The 21,295-nt window shown below is 42.6% G+C and overlaps 1 protein-coding gene and 1 long non-coding RNA gene across 9 annotated transcripts in view; one reads left to right on the top strand and one right to left on the bottom strand.

Annotated features, from left to right (window-relative positions):
• Positions 1 to 21,295, top strand: part of DNM3 (dynamin 3) — a 629,085-nt gene that overhangs the window by 499,471 nt on the left and 108,319 nt on the right. The gene's annotated exons all lie outside the window — the stretch shown is intronic.
• LOC137521101 (uncharacterized) lies at positions 4,241 to 16,832 on the bottom strand. The gene is made up of 3 exons (XR_011022042.1): positions 16,751 to 16,832; positions 11,537 to 11,695; positions 4,241 to 4,537 (listed from the first exon to the last, which is right to left on the bottom strand). It is a non-coding gene; the product is annotated as an uncharacterized lncRNA (long non-coding RNA).

Here is a 21,295-nt window from a genome sequence, read left to right as displayed (position 1 = left end):
TATACCTAACTTTAGGGTCACAGATATCTCTCCTTATACCTATCCCTAACACCTAGAACCCCCTTTGTGTAAATACACATAATGTAATAAATTGTATATATTACATATATTGTACTGTAACTATAGGTAACCTTACTCTCATACAGAGCCCTCCCTGTACCTATCCCTAACCCCTAGACCCCCCTGGTGGTGCCTAAACCTAAGACCCCCCTGGTGGTGCCTAATTCTAAGACCCCCCTGGTGGTGCCCAAACCTAAGACCCCCCTGGTGGTGCCTAAACCTAAGACTCCCCTGATGGTGCCTAAACCTAAGACCCCCCTGGTGGTGCCTAAACCTAATACTCCCCTGGTGGTGTCTAAACCTAACCACCCCCCTGGTGGTGTATATTGCACTGTAACTATACCTAACCCTCCCTGTACCTATCCCTAACCCTAGACCCCCCTGGTGGTGCCTAAACCTAAGACTCCCCTGATGGTGCCTAAACCTAAGACCCCCCTGGTGGTGCCTAAACCTAAGACCCCCCTGGTGATGCCTAAACCTAAGACTCCCCTGGTGGTGCCTAAACCTAAGACCCCCCTGGTGGTGCCTAAAACTAACTGTCCCCACCGCAAAAACACGCTAAACACATATAAACAATAATATATTTAATCCTTAAAATACTACAAATAACATGAATAAAATAATTTATATATTTGTAATAGAATAACTAGCCTTAAAATCACGTATATATTAATAATATTATAAGTAGAAAAAGGTATATATTTATATGTATATATATATATATATATATATATACATATATATATATATATATATATATATATATATATATATACACACACACAATACAATAGATAGCCTTACAATCACGTATGCAATAGAAATCTTAAAATAACAGTAATATTAAAGGCGATATTTTATTAACTATAATAAACGCATTATAAGTGTAAAAACAAAGTTAATACCAAAAGCGATGTATTTCTAATACAATCAGGCTGAGAAATGTTATTTAAGCATTATACATATGAAAACGAATTTTAAATGATAAAAGAAGTGTAAACGAAAATTTAGTGGTTATAGTTTTGTAAGCGATATTTTAAAACGAAAAAAAATACGTAAAACTCATGTAAGCGAAATTTAAAAACAATAAAATAAGTATAACACAAAGTCAAAACGAACTTGTAAACGATAATTGTTATAAACCTTATCCTGTAAACGAAAACTTTAGTTACCACGATCCCTGTAACCGCTATTTCTCGGGCGCCCTTTTTTCCTGCCGGGCGCCGAATAGCCGATATTTTGCATTGCATTCTATGGCGGCGCCCTTTTTGTGCACTATCCCTGTGCGCCCTTTTTTACTAGCCCGACAAACTGGTGTTAATCCTAAGTATAGACCACAACCATGCAAAGTAGTGCTGGACAAACCATAATCGTATGTTTCTGATGCAGTTCTTGTATGTTTCTGATGCAATTGTAGTATTTCTGTATCATGTCTGAAGAAGGTTTTGAAAGCTTGTAAAACTAAATTAGTCATTAAAAGTTTTAGCTAAAGTAATTTTTGTTATTTATACAAAATATGTTTTTGAATCTGAAATACATTGTTATTTTTTTCCTATTGATCCTTGTGAAGAAAGTCTATAATATTAACAGATAATGTTAGGTGTCTCAGGAAAACTGGTCGAAACTTTTATTTTGTTTAGCAGATCAGGCTGATCTTTAAGACGTTTTTCGGGGACAGAGTGGTGTCCAGGGAGGACAAGTGGCCTGGTGCCTCCAGAAACATAACTGGGAGGGAATCGGCCTTACTTCTCTGACACTGGGAGGAAACTTACATAAAAGTTAAACCTCAGGAGAATAATGTCCATCTAGCTTGGCAAAGTCTCAAACATTTACGTAGTAGATTGGAGGTACTCAAACTTCTTGCAATTGGTGAACACCAGAATTGGGTTATTTATGCCCTCAAGCAAGCAGCACCATTCTTCTGGAATTGATTTGGAAGAAAGACGTTCCCAATCCTTGATGTCATAATTTGTTTCAGATGAAGATAGTTTGTGAGAGTGAAAAACATAAGATGTATTAAAGCTTTTAGACTAACTTGCTAGGGCAAGATGACACCAATGGTGTTTTCAAAAGCATCTGCTTCAAATACAAGGGATAGTGAAGGAGTGGAGGTAAATAGATATTTTAGAATTTTGCAAGATCTCAGTCTTTTTGCGATCTTGTGAGTGGTGAATGGGGAGAAACTCTGTCAGAAATGAAATTTAGCAACCCAGTTCTGCACTCCTTTGAATTAGGTGGTAGCCACTGGCCACTCTAAGACCACTGTGATCATTTTGAGATGTGGCAAAACTTTATGCAGAAGAAAATTATGCATAGGAATTAGATGGAGGTTCAATCACCATATATGTTTCTCAGGTTTTGCGTACAAGCCACAGGTTTTGAAGTGCTGCAGAACTTTTTTTAATATGAAGACAGTGTTCTACTAAGGTTTTTGCAAAAAATCAGGATATCATTTAGTAGATAGATAACAAGAAACAGGTCCAGAGAAATTATTTTGATCAAAGGACTGGAATGTAAGCTAGTGTTGTTTTGCTGTTTGTAGCCTTATTTTAGATGGGGAAGGTATGTGTGTGTGTGTGTGTGTGTGTGTGTGGGGGGGGGGGGGGGGGTCAGTTGGTTGGCTGCTGATCTACCACTGCTGCTGCTGTTTCCCCACCCCCCTATTGTGTGAGATGTTTCAGTCTGGATCAATTGATATAGGTGAATTATTTTGGCTGGTTGATTGAGCATGATTGAGTGGCCATTGTGTCAGTCTGCTGGGAAAAAATCAATAAGTGTATGGCCCTAACTGTATCTTCAGTGTGGCTGACATTCCTTGGAAAGAAATGCTACGTAAAGAAGTAAACAACAAATCACAATAACAAATTAAAGTGAATTACTAAAGGTGTACATACAGATCTTTGATATGTGGTTTTTCAGAAAATAAATATTTTTATTTATAAATAGCTACTTATTGTACGGGTACTCTGGGTGGGAAATTGTGTTCGTCTGGCTTTGATACACAATACTATAGTCTAGACCAGCAATTTTTCTCTTATTTGTTCTTGCCTTTGCAGACTTCAACAGGAATACATTTTACAAACAAAACTGTATGTATGCTAAAGCACACTGGCATGTAACCCCTGCTGCCCTGCTGTGAATGAACAGTGTTTCATTATTCAGCTTTGTGCTACACAATTTACCAATATATCCTCTGTCTTTTTTAGTAGATTGCAAGCTTGCAAGGGCAGGGCTCTCTCCCCCTTTTGTGTCTTAGAATTAATTATACATTTTATGTATCATGTTACTTTTGCCACGGTCATTACCAATTCTGTATTTTGTATCAAATTTGTATTTTGTATCAATTCTGTATTTTGTACCAATTCTGTATTTTGTATATTGGTGTATACCAGTGGTCCTCAAACTAAGGCCCGCGGGCCGAATGCGGCCCCCTGAGGCTTTTTTACCGGCCCCCTCCCACACAAAATGTTTACTTATAGATGCGGCAGCAGTGCTGGCACCACTTTGCCACATGGAAGCCAGCAAGAAGTCATTTGCTGGCTTCCAATCCAATTCCGCATTAGGTGGCACTGCTGTCCAATTGTATGGCAGGTTGTCACCTGGGTATGCTTCACTGTCTGGTGTGCAAAAACATTGTGGTAGTGCTGGTGATGGGGTGGTTAGAGGTAATATAAAAGCAGTTTGTGTGTTCACGTGTGTAGGGGTGGGTAATTTGCAGTCCTTGCAATTACTGGGGAAAGAGGGTTGTTTTGGGGGGACTTTTGAAAATGCAGTATGTATTTTGAACACGGCTTGCTTTGCGTGTGGGGGGTAGTGTTTCAGGTTTACACTACCTAGGTTCAATGTAATGTTTTCTACATCATTTTAGGTATACTCCGGCCCCCCAGTAGTCTAAAGTATGTTGACCCCACCCTTGACTAAAAAAGTTTGGGGACTCCTGGTGTATTCCATTGTCTATATTATTACATATCCCATGATTGTTTCTTACTTTGTACAGTGCCATGGAATATGTTGGCGCTTTATAAACCTATAATAATAATAATTACACTATTGTGAGCCAAATATTGACCAAAAAGGCAAGTTGCTTATCTCAGAACCGTAAAGTGCAGTTTAATATTAAAAAAGTGGATATTTAAACTGATTAGGCAAGTGCATCGAAATGTCTAAGAAGTTTGGGTGTCTAATAGGTGTATTTTTACTTTCTGCACCGCTGTGCTTGCACTAGTTGCAATACAATTGCCAATTCATTGGCAGAGTGGAGATTCAAGAAATTCCATCCATACTGACCACCTTCTGATAAAGAAGACTTTATGATCATCATCAGTGGCATGTTTTTCCATTCATCTTGTTTAAGAAATGTGTTCATACAGATGTGTGGGAAAGCCTCAGCTTTCCAGTGATGAGGGATCATGGCACTGGCAGAAGATATAGAGGTCCTTATTCAATTAACTTTTTACTCACAGGTGCTATTTTCAGCCTTTAAAAAAAAGCAAAAAAAAAACATTTAGCCCCCAACAAGCAAGAAAATACTCAAAATATTTTTACATATTTACCGACTTTTGAGTAGTTTATCAAAAGTTATTTTGTAAATTTTGTCAAAAATAATGAATAAAATTCAAAAGAAAAGTTAACTGTACAAGTGCTACTTGTGGACAGCTGATCAGCTTAAAAGAGGAACGTTTTTACTACATACAGTATATTCGCGGATAGGCCTGTTTTGTGAATAAGCCCACCCCCTAAATGTTGTCTCAAAAACCAGGAAAACTGTGTGATCCCTGAATAAGCTTACTCCCTAATATCTATAATTCCCCCTCCCCCGCATTAGAAGCATGTAAATGTTCCAGGGTATATAAGCTTATAACCATAATTGTCAAACAGCCATCCTTGCATTTCTCATGGAGCGTTGGCCTATGCAAGCACCCTCCTGCCATAAGCTACATCATGGTCTCTAAATCATGGTCTCTGGCTGGACTCAATGGACGGATGTCTTTTTTCAACCAAATTAACTGTGTAATTTGCAGATAAGCCAGTCTCCAACTTTTAGTTTGTATATTTTTTACAAGTAAAAATGTCGGCTTCTCGCAAGTATATAAGGTGGGAAATTGTGTTTATCTGCCAGAATGAATGTAAAGGACAGAATGTGACAACCAGGGCCGGATTTGTACTTTTTACCGCCCAAGGCCAACTATACTGTCTGTATGGTTGTTATCTCTGTGTGCCCCAATGAGCATTTTACTTACTTTCCATCATTGGATGTCACAGACAATAAGTATTTTAGTAATATGCGTATAGATTATAAGTTGTGTTTTCCTTAAGAACTTTATATTATGTTTGCCATTTTGTTAATGATGGACCCACTGTGTCACCATGAGAATTAGGCTGATATGTACCTGCAGGGATAGAGCTTACAGGTCTTGCAGGGACGACACAAGTACATGACACAGAGTACGAAGGGTTAAAGCTGTCCTTGTAGATGGGGATGGCTGCACAGAACAGCTTTACTGCCCCTCACTGAGCCGCTCCTAAATTTCTGGTGCCCTAGGCCATGGCCTATGTGGCCTTGCCAGAAATCCGGCCCTGGTGACAACTAAGAACAGGGTGGTCAGGGTAAATCGTTAGGAGTTACAGGACACCAGTATAAACCAGAGATATTTTTTTTTTGATAATTACATAAAATAGGTAATGTATGCACTAGAATTAGACCTGTTTGCCATAGGTTTTTAGAAACAGATCTGCTCAGTTTTTGTTCTAGGTTCTTTACATCTAGGCTATTCTTCCCCAGACTGAGGGTGGAAACACATCAGGCAGTGCGGGAAAGGTAGCGTGTTGCTGCATATGCGTTTGTGTGTTTTAAGTCTATTTTCCGTGCATTTTCTGTACGTTTGCATTTTGCATTTTTTCCTGCACATGTGTTTTTCTTGCGGTTTGCATGAGTTTAAATGCGTTTGCAGTTTGCATAAATAAATCGCATATGCGTTTTGCATGCATTGTTTCATGCATTTTATGCAAATCACTAGGAAGTCATCAGGAAACAGAAATACATCATCAAACGGTTTTTGTTTTTTTAAAAAAGCGCATAAAAAATGCATACAAAACACTAAAATGCAATACATCTGCATCACCATTCATTATGTGCATTTTAGATGCATTTGGGAAAAATATGCAGCAAGACCAGCATTTTTAAAAACGAACATTGCAGAATGCAAACATATGCATTTTTTCATGCAGCCCATTGACTTGCATTTTCGCTGTGTTTTCCGCATTGCTAGCGTTTCTGCCTAGTGTGTTCCTACCCTGAGGGAAAGGGGGTAATTTAGGGTTTTGGGAACCACTTACTTTGATTTTGCATCGTTTGCCGGTGAGTTCTTATTTTTTGGCATGTTTGTCACACTAAAATCTTTCAGATCACCTAACATATTTAAATATTGGACAAAGATAAGTCAACACAAAAATGTAATTTTTTAGTGACGATTTTATTTAATAAGGAAAAAAAAAACTATCCAAACCTACATACCCTAAGCTGAGTTAAATTTCACTAGCCTCGCCCAGGCATGATTACTGCCAGACCAGTTGAATCATGTGATCATTTAAATAAAACCTGTCAGACAAAGTGAAGTAGACAACAAAAAAAATGAAATGTGTAATGTGCAGCGCACGAGGATTTGCACTGAGTGCCGATTGTCACTACTTGTGGAAATATGATAAATGATAATTCATGCAATTGGTACATGAACATAAACACAAGAGCTCTCAAAGTGAACTGTACAGGCAACAATGTGATTGCAGACAGACGTTATATGATTAGACATGCAAAGCAACCCAGTATATGTGTATATATATATATATATATATATATATATATATATATATATATATATATATATACATATACATATATATATATATATACATACACACACACAGTGTGCACACGGCAGACCCTGTCTAAACTAATCTAAATCTAAAAATGTTATGTGGGTAATATTTTGGTGTGGGAAATAAACAGTTAATTTTTAATGTTATTATATGTGTAAATTGTAATGTAAAAAATATGTAGATGTAGTTTTACTATTTGGCCACAAGATGGACACCTTGAGTTTATTTTTTTCTCCTTGTGCTTCTCGATCACCGGAAGCACAAGGAGCACGGGGAAACTTTTTTTTGCAGAAAGACTGAAGCCTCTAGTAAGAGCGCTTTGGTTTTTCTGCTGGGGACACGGATCGGTGATCGGGAACCATGTTCCCATTCACTGATCCCAGGGCTACCGGGGGACAACACAAGGGCACACCAGCGATCGTGCGCGGGAGCGCGCCGAAGCGCAGCACCGCAGCAGAGCAGCCGCCTGGACGTGAGCATCACGTCCGGGCAGCAGAAATGGTTAAGCAAGAGAATAGTCAGGCAAATGAAAATATACATGAGGAATCCAGCAATCAGGTTATCAGGGTATCCAGGTAAGGAATATCAGGAATCAGGTAAGGAACAAAGAGCAATGACCAGAACACATGCTGTGAGGCTATCAGCACTAGAGATGTCGCGAACCTTCGATTTTCGGTTCGCGAACCTTCGCGGAAGGTTCGGTTCGCGGAAAAGTTCGCAAACCGCAATAGACTTCAATGGGGATCACAAAAGTGATGGAAAAGATGTTTCAAGGGGTCTAACACCTGGAGGGGGGCATGGCGGAGTGGGATACATGCCCAAAGTCCCAGGGAAAAATCTGGATTTGACGCAATGCAGCGTTTTAAGGGCAGAAATCACATTGAATGCTAAATTGCAGGCCTAAAGTGCTTTAAAACATCTTGCATGTGTAAACATCAATCAGGGATTGTAATTAGAGTTCTGCTTCACACTGACACACCAAACGCACTGTGTAACGCACCGCAAGCAGCTGTTTGCGTAGTGACGGCCGTGCTGGACTGATGCACAACATGGCCAGAGTGCAGGCCGTGGCAGTTTTCCAGCCCATATGGTCGCCGGGCTGTGCTAGCTCAATGATAGAACAGTGACTGTCCAGCTGATCAAATTTGGTCTGTCCACAATAAAGCAACGACCTTATTATCTTCTTGTATGTAGGTAGGCATAGGTAGGAGTCCCAGTATAGATAGGCATAGGTAGGTGCCTCAGTAGTTAGCTAGGCATAGGTAGGAGACCCAGTATAGGTAGGTAGGTGCCTCAGTAGTTAGCTAGGCAAAGGTAGGAGACCCAGTATAGGTAGGTAGGTGCCTCAGTAGTTAGCTAGGCAAAGGTAGGAGACCCAGTATAGGTAGGTAGGTGTCCCAGTAGTTAGCTAGGCATAGGTAGGAGACCCAGTATAGGTAGGTAGGTGCCTCAGTAGTTAGCTAGGCAAAGGTAGGAGACCCAGTATAGGTAGGTAGGTGCCTCAGTAGTTAGCTAGGCATAGGTAGGAGACCCAGTATAGGTAGGTAGGCATAGGTAGGTGTCCCAGTAGTTAGCTAGGCATAGGTAGGAGACCCACTATAGGTAGGTAGGCATAGGTAGGTCCCCTAGTATAGGTAGGTAGGTAGGTGTCCCCGTATAGGTAAGTAGGTGCCCCAGTAGTTAGGTAGGCATAGGTAGGTGTCCCAGTATAGATAGTTAGGCAGGGCCTGGCTGGCACAGTAATAACAATTACCAAGGTCAAGCTGCAACAGATAGGGCTGTATAATGTCAGTGAGCAACACACACACACAAAAAAAACACATCAGGAAAACATTAGCTCTCAAAAGAGCTGTTGAGGGGGGCTATTTTAGCAATAACAATCAGCCAGGAGCAAGCCAAGAGCCTAACTAATCTTTCCCTAGGAGAAAAAATCTGCAGCAGCTCTCCCTAGTCTGTCTATTTGCAGCAGGCACACGAGTGAGTGTCATGGCCAGCGAGCCTGCCTTATATAAAGGGGGGTGGGGCTCCAGGGCTTAGTGTAGCCTGAATGGCTACAATGTGCCTGCTGACTGTGATGCAGAGGGTCAAAGTTGACCCTCATAGTGCATTATGGGGCGAATCGAACTTCCAAAAAAGTTCGCCTGGTGCAGGCGAACGCAAATACCCAACGTTCGCCTGAAACCGTTTGTCGGCGAACCGTTCGCTACATCTCTAATCAGCACTAAATGATATAGTTTACTACAAGAAAATGTATGCGTGCTCAACACCAAGCTTAACCCTTACAAATCTGGCTGTGCAAATCTGGCTAAATTGGCTTATCATGAGGCATTGCTCATGCAAAAATGCATTTGCTTTCGCATGCCAAACTTTGCAGGGTCAAAAACTAATACCGCGAAGCGGTTGCCCTGCGGGAATTAGTTCATGCTACATAGCACTATCCAGGAGCGCCACGGGGAGGCTTCCCAATGCCCCCATACAACCCGGGGGACTGCGGGGCCCCAGGCTTTCTCACTGCCTAGGGACCACAGTGTTACCCCGGAGGGGGAGGCTGGGTAGAGCGGACGACCCCCCCAAGCGTGGCCAGCGCCGGGGCGGGGGGGACATCCGCACCCACCTCCCAAAAATTAAAAACAGGCACTTACCTTAACGTCCATTGCGTTCTGCTACTGCGCATCAACTTGGGGGCACTGCATGGCAAAGGAATGAAGTATGGGTCACCCCAAGCTGAGGGCTCAGGGCTGGCTCGCACACATCACTCCAGAAGGGGGGGGGGGAAACAGGCACAGACAGTCCACTCCAGGGCTCACACCACCTAGAGCAAGCCATCCACCACCTGCCTCCAAAGGGTAGAGATTGCAAAATGCTTACTACAAGAACATTTATGCATGCTCAACACCAAGCTTAACCCTTACAAATCTGGCTGTGCAAATCTGGCTAAATTGGCTTATCATGAGGCATTGCTCATGCAAAAATGCATTTGCTTTCGCATGCCAAACTTTGCAGGGTCAAAAACTAATACCGTGAAGCGGTTGCCCTGCGGGGGCATTGGGAAGCCTCCTCGTGGCGCTCCTGGATAGTGCTATTGAAGCATGAACTAATTCCCGCAGGGCAACCGCTTTGTGGCATTGGTTTAATGGACCCTGCATTAGTTGGCATGCAAAAGCAAATACATATTTGCATGAGCATTGCCTCATGAATAGCCAATCAGGCCAAATTTGCTTAGCCAGTTGTTCACTTGGTGTTTAATGCACACATTTAATTCTCTGTGCAGTGATTTGTGAATGTCTTTCCCTTGGAGGCGGGTGGCGGATGGCTCATTCTAGGTAGTGTGAGCCCTGGAGTGGGCTGTCAGTGCCTGTCCTCCACCCCCCTTGGAGTGCAGTGTGTGAGCCAGCCCTGAGCTCCAAAGCTCGGTGCGACCCATGCTTCATTCCTTCCCTTTTCAAATGTGTTGCACCCAAGCTATGCTCAGCAGCAGAACGCAATGGACGTTAAGGTAAGTGCCTGTTTTTAAATATTGGGAGGTGAAAGGCGCGGATGGCTCTCCTCGGCGCTGGCCACGCTTGGGGGGGGGGGCGCCTGCGCCACCCAGCCTCCCCCTCTGGGGTGCTGCTGTGGTTCCCAGGCAGTGAGAGCGCCTGGGACCCCGCGGTCCCCCGGTTCTATGGGGGCTTTGGGAAGCCTCCTCGTGGCGCTTCTGGATAGTGCTATTGAAGCATGAACTAATTCCCGCAGGGCAACCGCTTTGCGGCATTGGTTTAATGGACCCTGCATTAGTTGGCATGCGATAGCAAATGCATATTTGCATGAGCATTGCCTCGTGAATAGCCAATCAGGCCAAATTTGCTTAGCCAGTTGTGTCAGGTGTTCACTTGGTGATTAATGCACACATTCAATTCTCTGTGTAGTGATTACTAAATGATATAGCAAAGGTAAATGGCTGGAACTGGACTTATAGTGTACGCACTGTCGGTGGACTGATCAGTTCGCCCACAGTGCATACACACGCACTACAGTCTGCTGAAAGTCCGCCCTGTGGGAGGTGCGGACGGACCCGTCGTTTGCTTCTGTAGTGCGTGTGTACGCACCTATATAGGGAAAGAGCTGGGTGTGTCAGCAGATAGGTATGCAAAGTCTTAAGCAGGTTGACCTCTGCTGGCAGGAGATGGAAGTCCCAGAAAGTCCAGAAGTCTGATGCCATCTGCAGGGGAAATTGTGGATTGCATGTTACTCCAAATGCAAACTTGCTTTACTTTCTGGTGGCACTTTGTGCAGGACTGATGTACTTCCTAAATCTACCAGCAGGGGGGGGGGGGGGCTAGTAGATTTAGGAAGTACATCAGTCCTGCACAAAGTGCCACCAGAAAATAAAGCAAGTCTTGAACAGGTCCTGAACATGCCCACAAACCAGGGTTGCAACAAAATCAACCACTGTGATACCAAGTAGAGAGGTACTGTCCCGAATCGTCTTGATATGATGATAAACACAAAAAATCAACTCCCCCAACAGGGGTGACTAACTAACAGTACTAGGCAGAGGCACCAAAAAATGCAATACCATAATAAAAACAGTTTAAAAGGATGGCAAGTGTTGGCTTACCTTTATGAAGAACAATGTCGACAATTCCACAGTTTTAGTGATGTATGTAGCACAATAATGACAACACATTTTGTGGTATGTATTCTGCTTCCTCAGGTCAGTAAAAAGTGCCTCTCAATGCAGTGATAGATGCTACAAGTACCTATAAAAGCAAAAGATCTTAAAAAAAAAAAAAACAAACATAGAAAGTATTGGTTTCACAATCATGAATAGTGGGGGCCTTAATATCTTGTTTGGTGCCACATACAGTGAGATTTTCCTCTACCTGTAACTTCAATGCATTTTGCTAAAAGCACAACATTTCTGAGTACAGCAATGTTTTCGCAAAATGAATGGCAAAGAGAAATTACATTTCACTCATCACTAATAGAAACAATATTTTTTTGTCCAAGGAAAATTCATGGAAAAGCATATCATAGTTTTATCTTATGATTAATTTTTATTTCTCTCAATGGCTCTGATTCAATAAACTTTCCCCTGATTTCTCTGGCAGCAGATGTGTTTTAATCTTATCTGTTTTAGAGCCTAGCAAGTAAAAAATATTTAAAAAGTAAGTGAAAAAGAGCAAAATTAAACTAAAAACCAACCATAATTAAATATAGTAGAATCCTGATTTCAAAATCAGAAATGCTTTTTATATCTATTTATTGCTGTTTTATGTTTATACCGTTATATTTCTGTGTAAGTCTACAGGAATAGAGTCTCAAAAAGGCTTATTAGCAGGAAGCTTTCTCTTTTTCTATTAAGTTAGCCAATAAATTATATTATGCTGATTCCAAACTTCCAAACAAATAAATGGTACCGGTAAACGGTACAAGTACAGTAAAGAACTGCAACACAGGTTGGTGCTAGCCTCCATTTCTTACTACAAAAACTGCTGCTTCCTTTTCATCCATTGCTGATTGCATCTAGTGTTGGGCGAACAGTGTTCGCCACTGTTCGGGTTCTGCAGAACATCACCCTGTTCGGGTGATGTTCGAGTTCGGCCGAACACCTAATGGTGTTCGGCCAAACTGTTCGGGTTCGCCCGAACTGCTCAATGGCCGGCTGAACAGGGCCCCTGTTCGGCCGAACAGGGCCCTGTTCGGCCGAATACGGCCCCCCTATGGGGTCGCAGGCATAAGGGGGGAGCATGCCCCGATCGTGGGGGGGGTCGGAAATTCCCCCCACCCCCTCCGCTAGCACTCCCCCCTCTGCCCGCTTCCCCATAAAAAAAGTTTAATGCAAGTTAAATAGTACCGGTGGCTGGCAGTGGAGTGAGGAGGAGGAGTCCGAGTAGGAGAGTGACGCGTTGAGGCCGGGCAGCGGGCGGTTCAGCGGTAGTACCCTTGTGGTACTTCCGCCCTTTCTCTGACCTCACGTCCTCTACGTGATGACGCATACGAGGGTACGCGTGGCGCGTACCCTCGTATGCAGAGGACGTGAGGTCAGAGAAAGGGCGGAAGTACCACAAGGGTACTACCGCTGAATCGCCCGCTGCCCGGCCTCAACGCGTCACTCTCCTACTCGGACTCCTCCTCCTCCTCACTCCACTGCCAGCCACCGGTACTATTTAACTTGCATTAAACTTTTTTTATGGGGAAGCGGGCAGAGGGGGGAGCGCTAGCGGAGGGGGTGGGGGGAATTTCCGACCCCCCCCCCCCCCCGCGATCAGGGCATGCTCCCCCCTTATGCCTGCGACCCCATAGGGCCCCCAAAATGGGCATGTTCGGGGGTCTTATTGACTTCCATTGAGTTCGGGGTTCGGGCCGAACATGCCGAACATCTGGCCCATGTTCGGCCTGTTCGGCCCGAACCCGAACATCCAGGTGTTCGCCCAACACTAATTACATCCTGTAGATTTCAGTAGCTGGCAATAGATGTGGAGTGATCCACAGGCGTAAAAATAGACCCTGAAAAGGATCCCCCCACATATGGGTCCAGAAGCCACAGGGGGCCCTGTGTGGGGGGAGAAGTTTCTTTTTCCTGTCCTGAGAGACTGACAACTAAGGGCACGGAGAGAAAAAATGTTCTGCTCTTTACACAATTGTTCTAATGATTGCATCTGTTTAGCCACTGATAGGGAATTATACAAAGATTTGCAGACAAATCAGTAGACAGTCCTTATTCAGTGTCCAGCGGGGTCTTGTGCACAGTGCCCAGCCCCCAACCTCTCTACCCCTCTCCAAGTGCTGTATACTGTAGTGATGCTGGAGAAGTCTACAGAGCCAGTTCTGCTCCATCAGAGATGGACAGAGTGAGCGTAATAAGCTTATGCTGGGAGCACACTCGTCTGTTGGTTTTCTGTATGCATTTTCTGCACACCAGGGGCTTGATTCACAAAAGAGTGATAACTACTAGCACGGCAGTTATAACGTGATCTGCCGCGTGCAAGGTTTGCGCGCGTAAAGGATTACGCTGCGTGATAAACAAAGGTTTGCACACGATCACGTGCATGAAACGCGCACGTCATCGCGCGCAAACCTTCGTTTACACGTGAACGTACTCCTTTACGCGCGCAAACCTTCACGTGTGGCAGATCGCATGATAACTGCCGTGCTAGCAGTTATCACGCTTTTGTCAATCAAGCTCCATGTGTGTCTGTATATGTGAAAACATGAACGTTTTATCACAGGAGCTAATGTAATTAATAGAGATTGTGTGCAGTGCTTCAGGGCTCATTTCTATGTAGCACGCTTTCAGGCGCGCTTGTGGAAATGCGATCGCAGGGACAGCAGACAGTGCATAGACTGCATTGGCTGCCATTTCCATTCATGCGCGGCAATTCCCCACTGTGGGGCCCACCCAAAGTTTCGCAGGAGGGCCCAGTGATTTCTAGTTACGTCCTCTGGTGCTGACACATTCCTCTTCTATGTGTTTGATTACTACCTTTTTATGTTGAGAAACTTTGAATCTGACTAAACATTATGCCTTTTATGCTTTTGGTCTGCATTTAACCTAAAACAACACCTACAAGTAAGCAAGTCGCTACTTTATGGTAATATGAGAATGTGGTGCATTGTTTCCGTACACTTTCTCATCTAATTTCTATGGGACATCAGGCTGCAGATGTAATATTGCAACCAGATAATCTTTTACATTCTAGTTAAAAAGTATGGATTACTTTCTTTGCGATCCGTGCAAAATATGAATATAGCTCAATAAAATAAGCTGCACGAAACAAAGCACTGGAACCTCCTAAGCCTTTAGTGATAGAAGATCCTTTCCAAAGCATTACTGTATGTTTTCATCAACGTCAGCACTGAACTATTGTAACAGAAAATTAATCCATTCACTCAGCCACCAACACATGGCCCACCAATAGCCCTTTATATTGTTGAGGTTAAATATGACCTTCACTAAATACCACTTTATGTAAAATGGACACTTGAGTTTAGAAAAAAATGCCTCCTGTTCTGAGAAGACTAAGGGCCCGTTTCCACTATAGCGTTGCGGAATCGCCGGCGAATCACCGCAGGAAAATCGCATGCGGGTGCGATTCTGCATGTGTTTTTTGCCGCGATTTCGCATGCGATTTCGCATAGGTTAGGGTGATGCGATTTTAACCATGTCACTGCCTGTGTGAATTAACATGGGTACCTATGCGAAATCGCATGCGAAATCGCGGCAAAAAACGCATGGGGAAAACGCATGCGATTTTCCTATTAAATACATTGCGTGCGATTCGCCTGCATTCCACACGCAGGCGAATTCTGAGGGCCCTACCCTGCAGATTTTTTCTGCACAGAAAAACGTGCAGGAAAACGCACAAGTGGAAACAGTCCCATCCACTTGTACTAGCTGTGCGAATCCGCATGCGGGCAACGCATGCGGATTCGCGATAGTGGAAACGGGCCCTCAAAGGATTCCTCTGTGGCCTGCCACAATCTTCCTGTGTTCCAATTTCTCCTGACACATAATGTGGTCTGGCACCCTCAAAGCAAGGAGCATTGCAGACATTTTTCTACCATACAGTCGTATTGTAAAAATGATACATTTTTAATGATGAACTAAAGAAGTTTACTAATGTCAGCTTTCAGAGTTTTAGAGCCCAATTCAAATGCAACTCTCGCTGGTGTTTAAGCTGTCCTAAAGTGTAAATTTCTAAGTGAAAACGTGCCAGAATAACACTTATGACTGTTCCTCCTCTTTTTTTTACCCTTTGCAGAAACAGGTGATTTCAGCATTAAGCAGGTGGGAAGCACTGTGGCAGCTCTGGTATGCGCCATAGTGTGTCTGTCACTGTGACTACTGTGATTGACAGAACATTTATTTTCTCTTTACTCCTCATTTCCTTTAATTGAATGGCTCAGTGGTATTTGACACACCTGGGTTGCTCTAAAAGCTACCTCCCACAATCTTATGGTGGGATCTCTTAGAAGCCTTTGCAAGGGCAGGAAACTGCCATGGCAGTTTTTCAAGAAGGGGTGTAGCTAAACATCAAAACCTGTATTTTCTGCCACAAAAGTTCAGTTTTTAAGAACAACATTTTTTATTGGCCCTACATTATTTTTTTGTTGGTTCAGTTCATCTATTTAGATATGAGAGGTGTTCTTTATTTTATTTATTTATTTAATTATTGTATTTAGAAAGCGCCAACATATTACGCATATTCTTTATGAAGGAAGAAAACTATTTTTCACCTGCTCTGGTTAGGTGAAAATATGTCACTCATCTCAGAATGGAGGCTTTTGCTAAATAATTATATTTCCCTTTTTTTAAAGGTTTTTTTTTATTATTATTAATAATAATAATAATAATAAAAATGATATCCGTTAACCCATATTCAAGTGGCCATTGCTCAGAGTTACTGAACACGTGGGCATGGGGCTCTGCCATCTGGACAAAACCTACCTATATAGTTCTTGAGGTTGGAGACTGCATCTAAGGAGAGGGACAGAAATTATCCCTCGTTGGCAAGGCACCATTGTGTGATGCCAAGGGCAAGACTATCTAACATTTCTACTTTTATAGAGTGTGCCTTAGTGTCTGCAGCTCTGGCGCTTTGAGTCTGCCAAGAGAAAAGCACAAAATACTGTATATGTTTTGTCTTTGTCTTGTCTTTCGGTTCAGATACATTTTAAACTCTAAGATCCCCTACACATAGCCATACATGTACACCCAGTCCTCTAGCAAATGCCGAAATAGCAAAAAAGGAATTCTGAATCAATGTTAACAAGTTTCTCAGTTAGAGGACCAATTCATTTTATAAGAAACTAGTAAAAAAAGGCCCACCCGTTAAAAAACGGGTGCTAGGCCACAGCCGCTAAACCCCGGCAACGCATATACCGATGCGTCCTGCTCACCCATCTCCCACCACTGTCCGAAGTATATGCACACAGGGAGATGTTGCTTGCTTGGCAGTTGGAAAAAGAGGTTATTTCCCACAATGCAATGAGGTTTTCAGAGAGCAAACTGTCAAGTGTGGAAGCATGGACACACACACACACACACACACACACAAGGACAGGACACATAGGATATAATTTCTGATTACCACGGATCTTTCTAGGACAATCATGTACTTGCTCTCTCGTACAAATATAGTTAAACATTTCTCCATATTTGTCTTACATTAAATTATTTATCAATACATCATGTTTTGGAATTCTGAATCTGGATTCAAGTGCACGGGAATTGCTAAGCTTGGTGGTCGCAATTTGTGTTATAGCAACAATAATGTACTTTTTCGCAGAATCTTTAGACTGTACAATGGACATTTCCCAAAAATATTGCCAAAGTAACTATCTGAAGAAGAAAATGGTCCTTCCCAAAAGAAAAGAAAGCGCCTTGCTTGAGAAGACTATATGAAACTACACGCTGTTAAAACCACTCATGACCATTGTCCTGACCTTTACGTGTGTTGATTGTGATTCACCCGTCTCATGCTAACAGTATACTGGCCTAAATCCACTATACACTTAAAGGGATACTGTAGGGGGTCGGGGGAAAATGAGCTGAACTTACCCGGGGCTTCTAATGGTCCCCCGCAGACATCCTGTGCCCGCGCAGCCACTCACCGATGCACCGGCCCCGCCTCCGGTTCACTTCTGGAATTTCTGACTTTAAAGTCAGAAAACCACTGCGCCTGCGTTGCCGTGTCCTCGCTCCCGCTGATGTCACCAGGAGTGTACTGCGCAGACACAGACCATACTGGGCCTGCACTGTGCGCTCTTGATGACATCAGCAGGATCGAGGACACGGCAACGCAGGCGCAGTGGTTTTCTGACTTTAAAGTCAGAAATTCCAGAAGTGAACTGGAGGCGGGGCCGGAGCATCAGTGAGTGGCTGCACAGGCACAGGATGTCTGCGGGGGACCATTAGAAGCCCCGGGTAAGTTCAGCTCATTTTCCCCCGACCCCCCTACAGTATCCCTTTAAACCACTTGCATTTTCAAATATTAATACTGTTTCCAGATAGCATAGAAGGAGTCATGTGATATCGCTTTGGGTTTGTTTATTGCTTTATATTTATAGCAAGCAGACTGTTTGTGACATAACTATGTGCCATGTGGTGTGAGATTAAAGCACAGCACTTCATTAACATGTCATCTTTTTAGTGAAAGGTTTACATTAAAATGTCATCTTTTTAGTGAAAGGTTTACTTAAATTGTAGCAAAAAATAGTTGAATGAAGTTCTCAACTCTTTCTTACAAACACCTACATTAGGTGAAAGAATAATTATTGTTACAGAAGAGAGAAGGTAAACTTATAAATATGATCGTACATCAGCAGGACTTTTCTTTAGCTCCCTCCCCTCTGGGTGAACATGCTTGGCCAGTAGTGTCAAGGAAACAATTCGCCAATTGCTATTCAAATTATCTTTACTGAGGAAGGTAGGAGAGGAAGTCAGGGCTAGCCAATCACCAAATAATTTACACAGCTTCTGGTGAAATGGAGCAGTTCCTAGAAGTTTGATTGATTAACCCTAACCTGGATCTCTAGCTGGGGATAATAAACATTTCAGGAGATTTTGTTTGTGCTCCCTTTATATTATCTAGTGCCTAACCTGCAAACAAGCAAGTCATAAAATAAAACTAGAAAAATGCTATCAACCTTTAATCCAGGACAATTTACGATATGCTGAGTTTTGTTTTGTTTTCGATTTTTTGCTTTCCATGCGCTGAAAGAATATATAAAGATAAGATATAAAAGAACGTGAAAACTCATGAGTGTTGAGGAAAGCTTTGGGAATCGTGTCCACTTTTAAGTATATGAAAAATGGAGACATGGTGGACATGTGCACAACTATCGAATACAAGGAAGCTGTAGCTGCAAAATAATTAAAAAGCTATAATATCCCAAAAGAAAAACATAAATTGAACCATACAACTAATGGTCTCTATGACAACAGCTCACCAGGAAACACCCCTGCAACAAAAAAATCATAAGACCACCTAAACATTCACACAGAACAACTCCCCAGGCATGGATGTGTATAAATACAGTGTAACTTGTTAAAGTCCAAAAGGCTCACCAAATGTTTCTGTTAGGTAGCCGACTGTGTTTGCAGCTGAGTTTCCCTATGTCAGCCATCAGTTAGGTGCTGTGTTGTGTCTGGTTGGAACAGATACCTCTTTACTAATCAAATTCATTTTTGGTCTTTTATGACTGTACATATTCTCTGGTTAAGATAATTCTCTATGCTTTGTAAAGGCCTGACGAAGGGTCAATAACCTGAAACGGACTAGTGTCGTCGCCTGAACAAAAATTACCTTTTTTTCATCAAACAAAGCACACAGTGTCTATGATCTGCTTTTTGTATTGCTTTTTATGTCTGTATCACAAATTCTTCTGCTGCTTTACAAAGAATTTTTCTACATTTTTGAAGAAGAAAAATAATTTTTTGTGAATATAATAAAGTGTGAAACAAAAATTTTGGAAACAGATCGCTATTTTGTGGCTTCACTTGATTTAAATCGATCCTCCTATACCAGGTAGCCAACTGGGGGCTTGATTCACAAAGCAAACTGTTAGCACGCCTGTGAAAAGCCCCTTAGCGCATCTAAAAGAGCTTTTTTTGCATCGCGCGCAAAGTTATGCGCGCAAAGTTTTGCGCGCGCACAGCACAGAGCGCAGGGCGCTCCGCACAAAGTGCCCATTAAAGCCTATGGGACTTAGCGCGCATAGGACTTTGCGCGCGCAAAACTTTGCATGCGCGAAGTTAGCGCGCGATCTGATTGAAAAATCCGGTGCTAACCTACTTAGCACCCTGGTTAGCACGTCTAAAGACTTTAGACGTGCTAAGTAGGTTAGCACCGCTTTGTGAATCAAGCCCTGGGGCTCTTAGGGTGTGATGGGGTCTGACTCCCTATAGGGAAAGAAAATCCCTGCACATACTCACTCCATGATGTGATGTGTATCAGCTATAATACATTTAATATATCTGTATCAGTAAGTGATTAATCATTATTGTTAATCATTTTTAAAGCTGTTATAAATAATTAAAGTTCATATTCCTAAGAGTACAATAGTGATAGCATCAGATCATGTGATGTACGAGCACAGTGGGATCCACTCTATAGCTCTACAATCAGACAATTGTCATACATATACTGTATATGAATACTTATACATGTCCTGTTTAATAACATAACATAACGTCACGGCCCCCTTCCTTCAACACAAGCAGGTACAGTTATACAGAAATAGCACTTCTTACAGATGTTCTTTTTTCCATGGAAATAATGCCTCAGATGTGGAGATGTCCACTTTTTTTCTATAGAAGTTCCCCTTGAATAGAATTCTTATACAAGTATGTCATCGATTTGATCAGATGATTGTTTTGTAAGTCTCTGATTGGCTAGTTGTGATAATGTAATCATGCCTGATTTCTGCTTCATGTTTTTAGCCTACTCAAAGCAGACATGATACCTGATTATCTGCCAGCTAATTACACTCTTACAAATCAAGCACAAACTAAACACAAGATTTTCCATGAATTATCCTCAAGGAGAATTTCTGTGAAATAAATTGACCATCTCTATGCCAGGTGTTTGTGAAATTTTCACAGTTGCAGGTGCAGGAATTGTAGTAGAGGAGGATGCTATGTACATTAGAAATCAAACAATGGCATTGTCACAGTCAGTTACCTGTCTAGACAAGGTGACTGGTACATACAGATGCTGGCAGGCATCCTGGCATAGTTCATCGGTCTCCCAGGAGTGGGGTCTGGTGCTCTGCTTGTATGCGTGTGTGACGTGTTACGCAATATGTGCCAAAAGGCCTATTTAAGTCTGGAGAGTGCCACTCTCCAGTGCTGTAGTTTTGCAGCTTGTTGTGAATATGTGCTACCGTGCCTGAGTTAGTCTCTGTCTGTTTGTAATTCTGGATGTTGACCCTGGCCTGCATGATTACCCGATCCATGGCTGACTTCTTCTTTGTCCAATTGCCCATTTTGTTGCCGACCTATGACTGTTTGAGAACCTGCTTCTGTGTGAAGACATATCCTGTTCTTGAGAACTTGTTTGCATCTAGGTTCACCTGGACATTGAGACACTGCAGTACCAGACCCAACCAGTGGGATCGTCACGTTACCAACTCGATCATACGCCTGGTCGTCTTGCTATTGGTGGTGCGAGCGCTTCTGTGTGTACGGGGTGGGCCATTTATATGGCTATACCTTAATACAATGGGAAAGGTTGGTGATATTAACTTCCTGTTTGTGGCACATTAGTTGGGAAAGAGGTGGGAAACTTTTCAAGATGGGTGGGGACCATGGCGGCCATTTTGAAGTCGGCCATTTTGAATCCAACTTTTATTTTTTCAATAGGAAGAGGGT

This window comes from Hyperolius riggenbachi, chromosome 6 (genome assembly GCF_040937935.1).
Source record: "Hyperolius riggenbachi isolate aHypRig1 chromosome 6, aHypRig1.pri, whole genome shotgun sequence".
Taxonomy (NCBI): domain Eukaryota; kingdom Metazoa; phylum Chordata; class Amphibia; order Anura; family Hyperoliidae; genus Hyperolius; species Hyperolius riggenbachi.
This window is presented reverse-complemented; position numbering and strand designations above follow the sequence as displayed.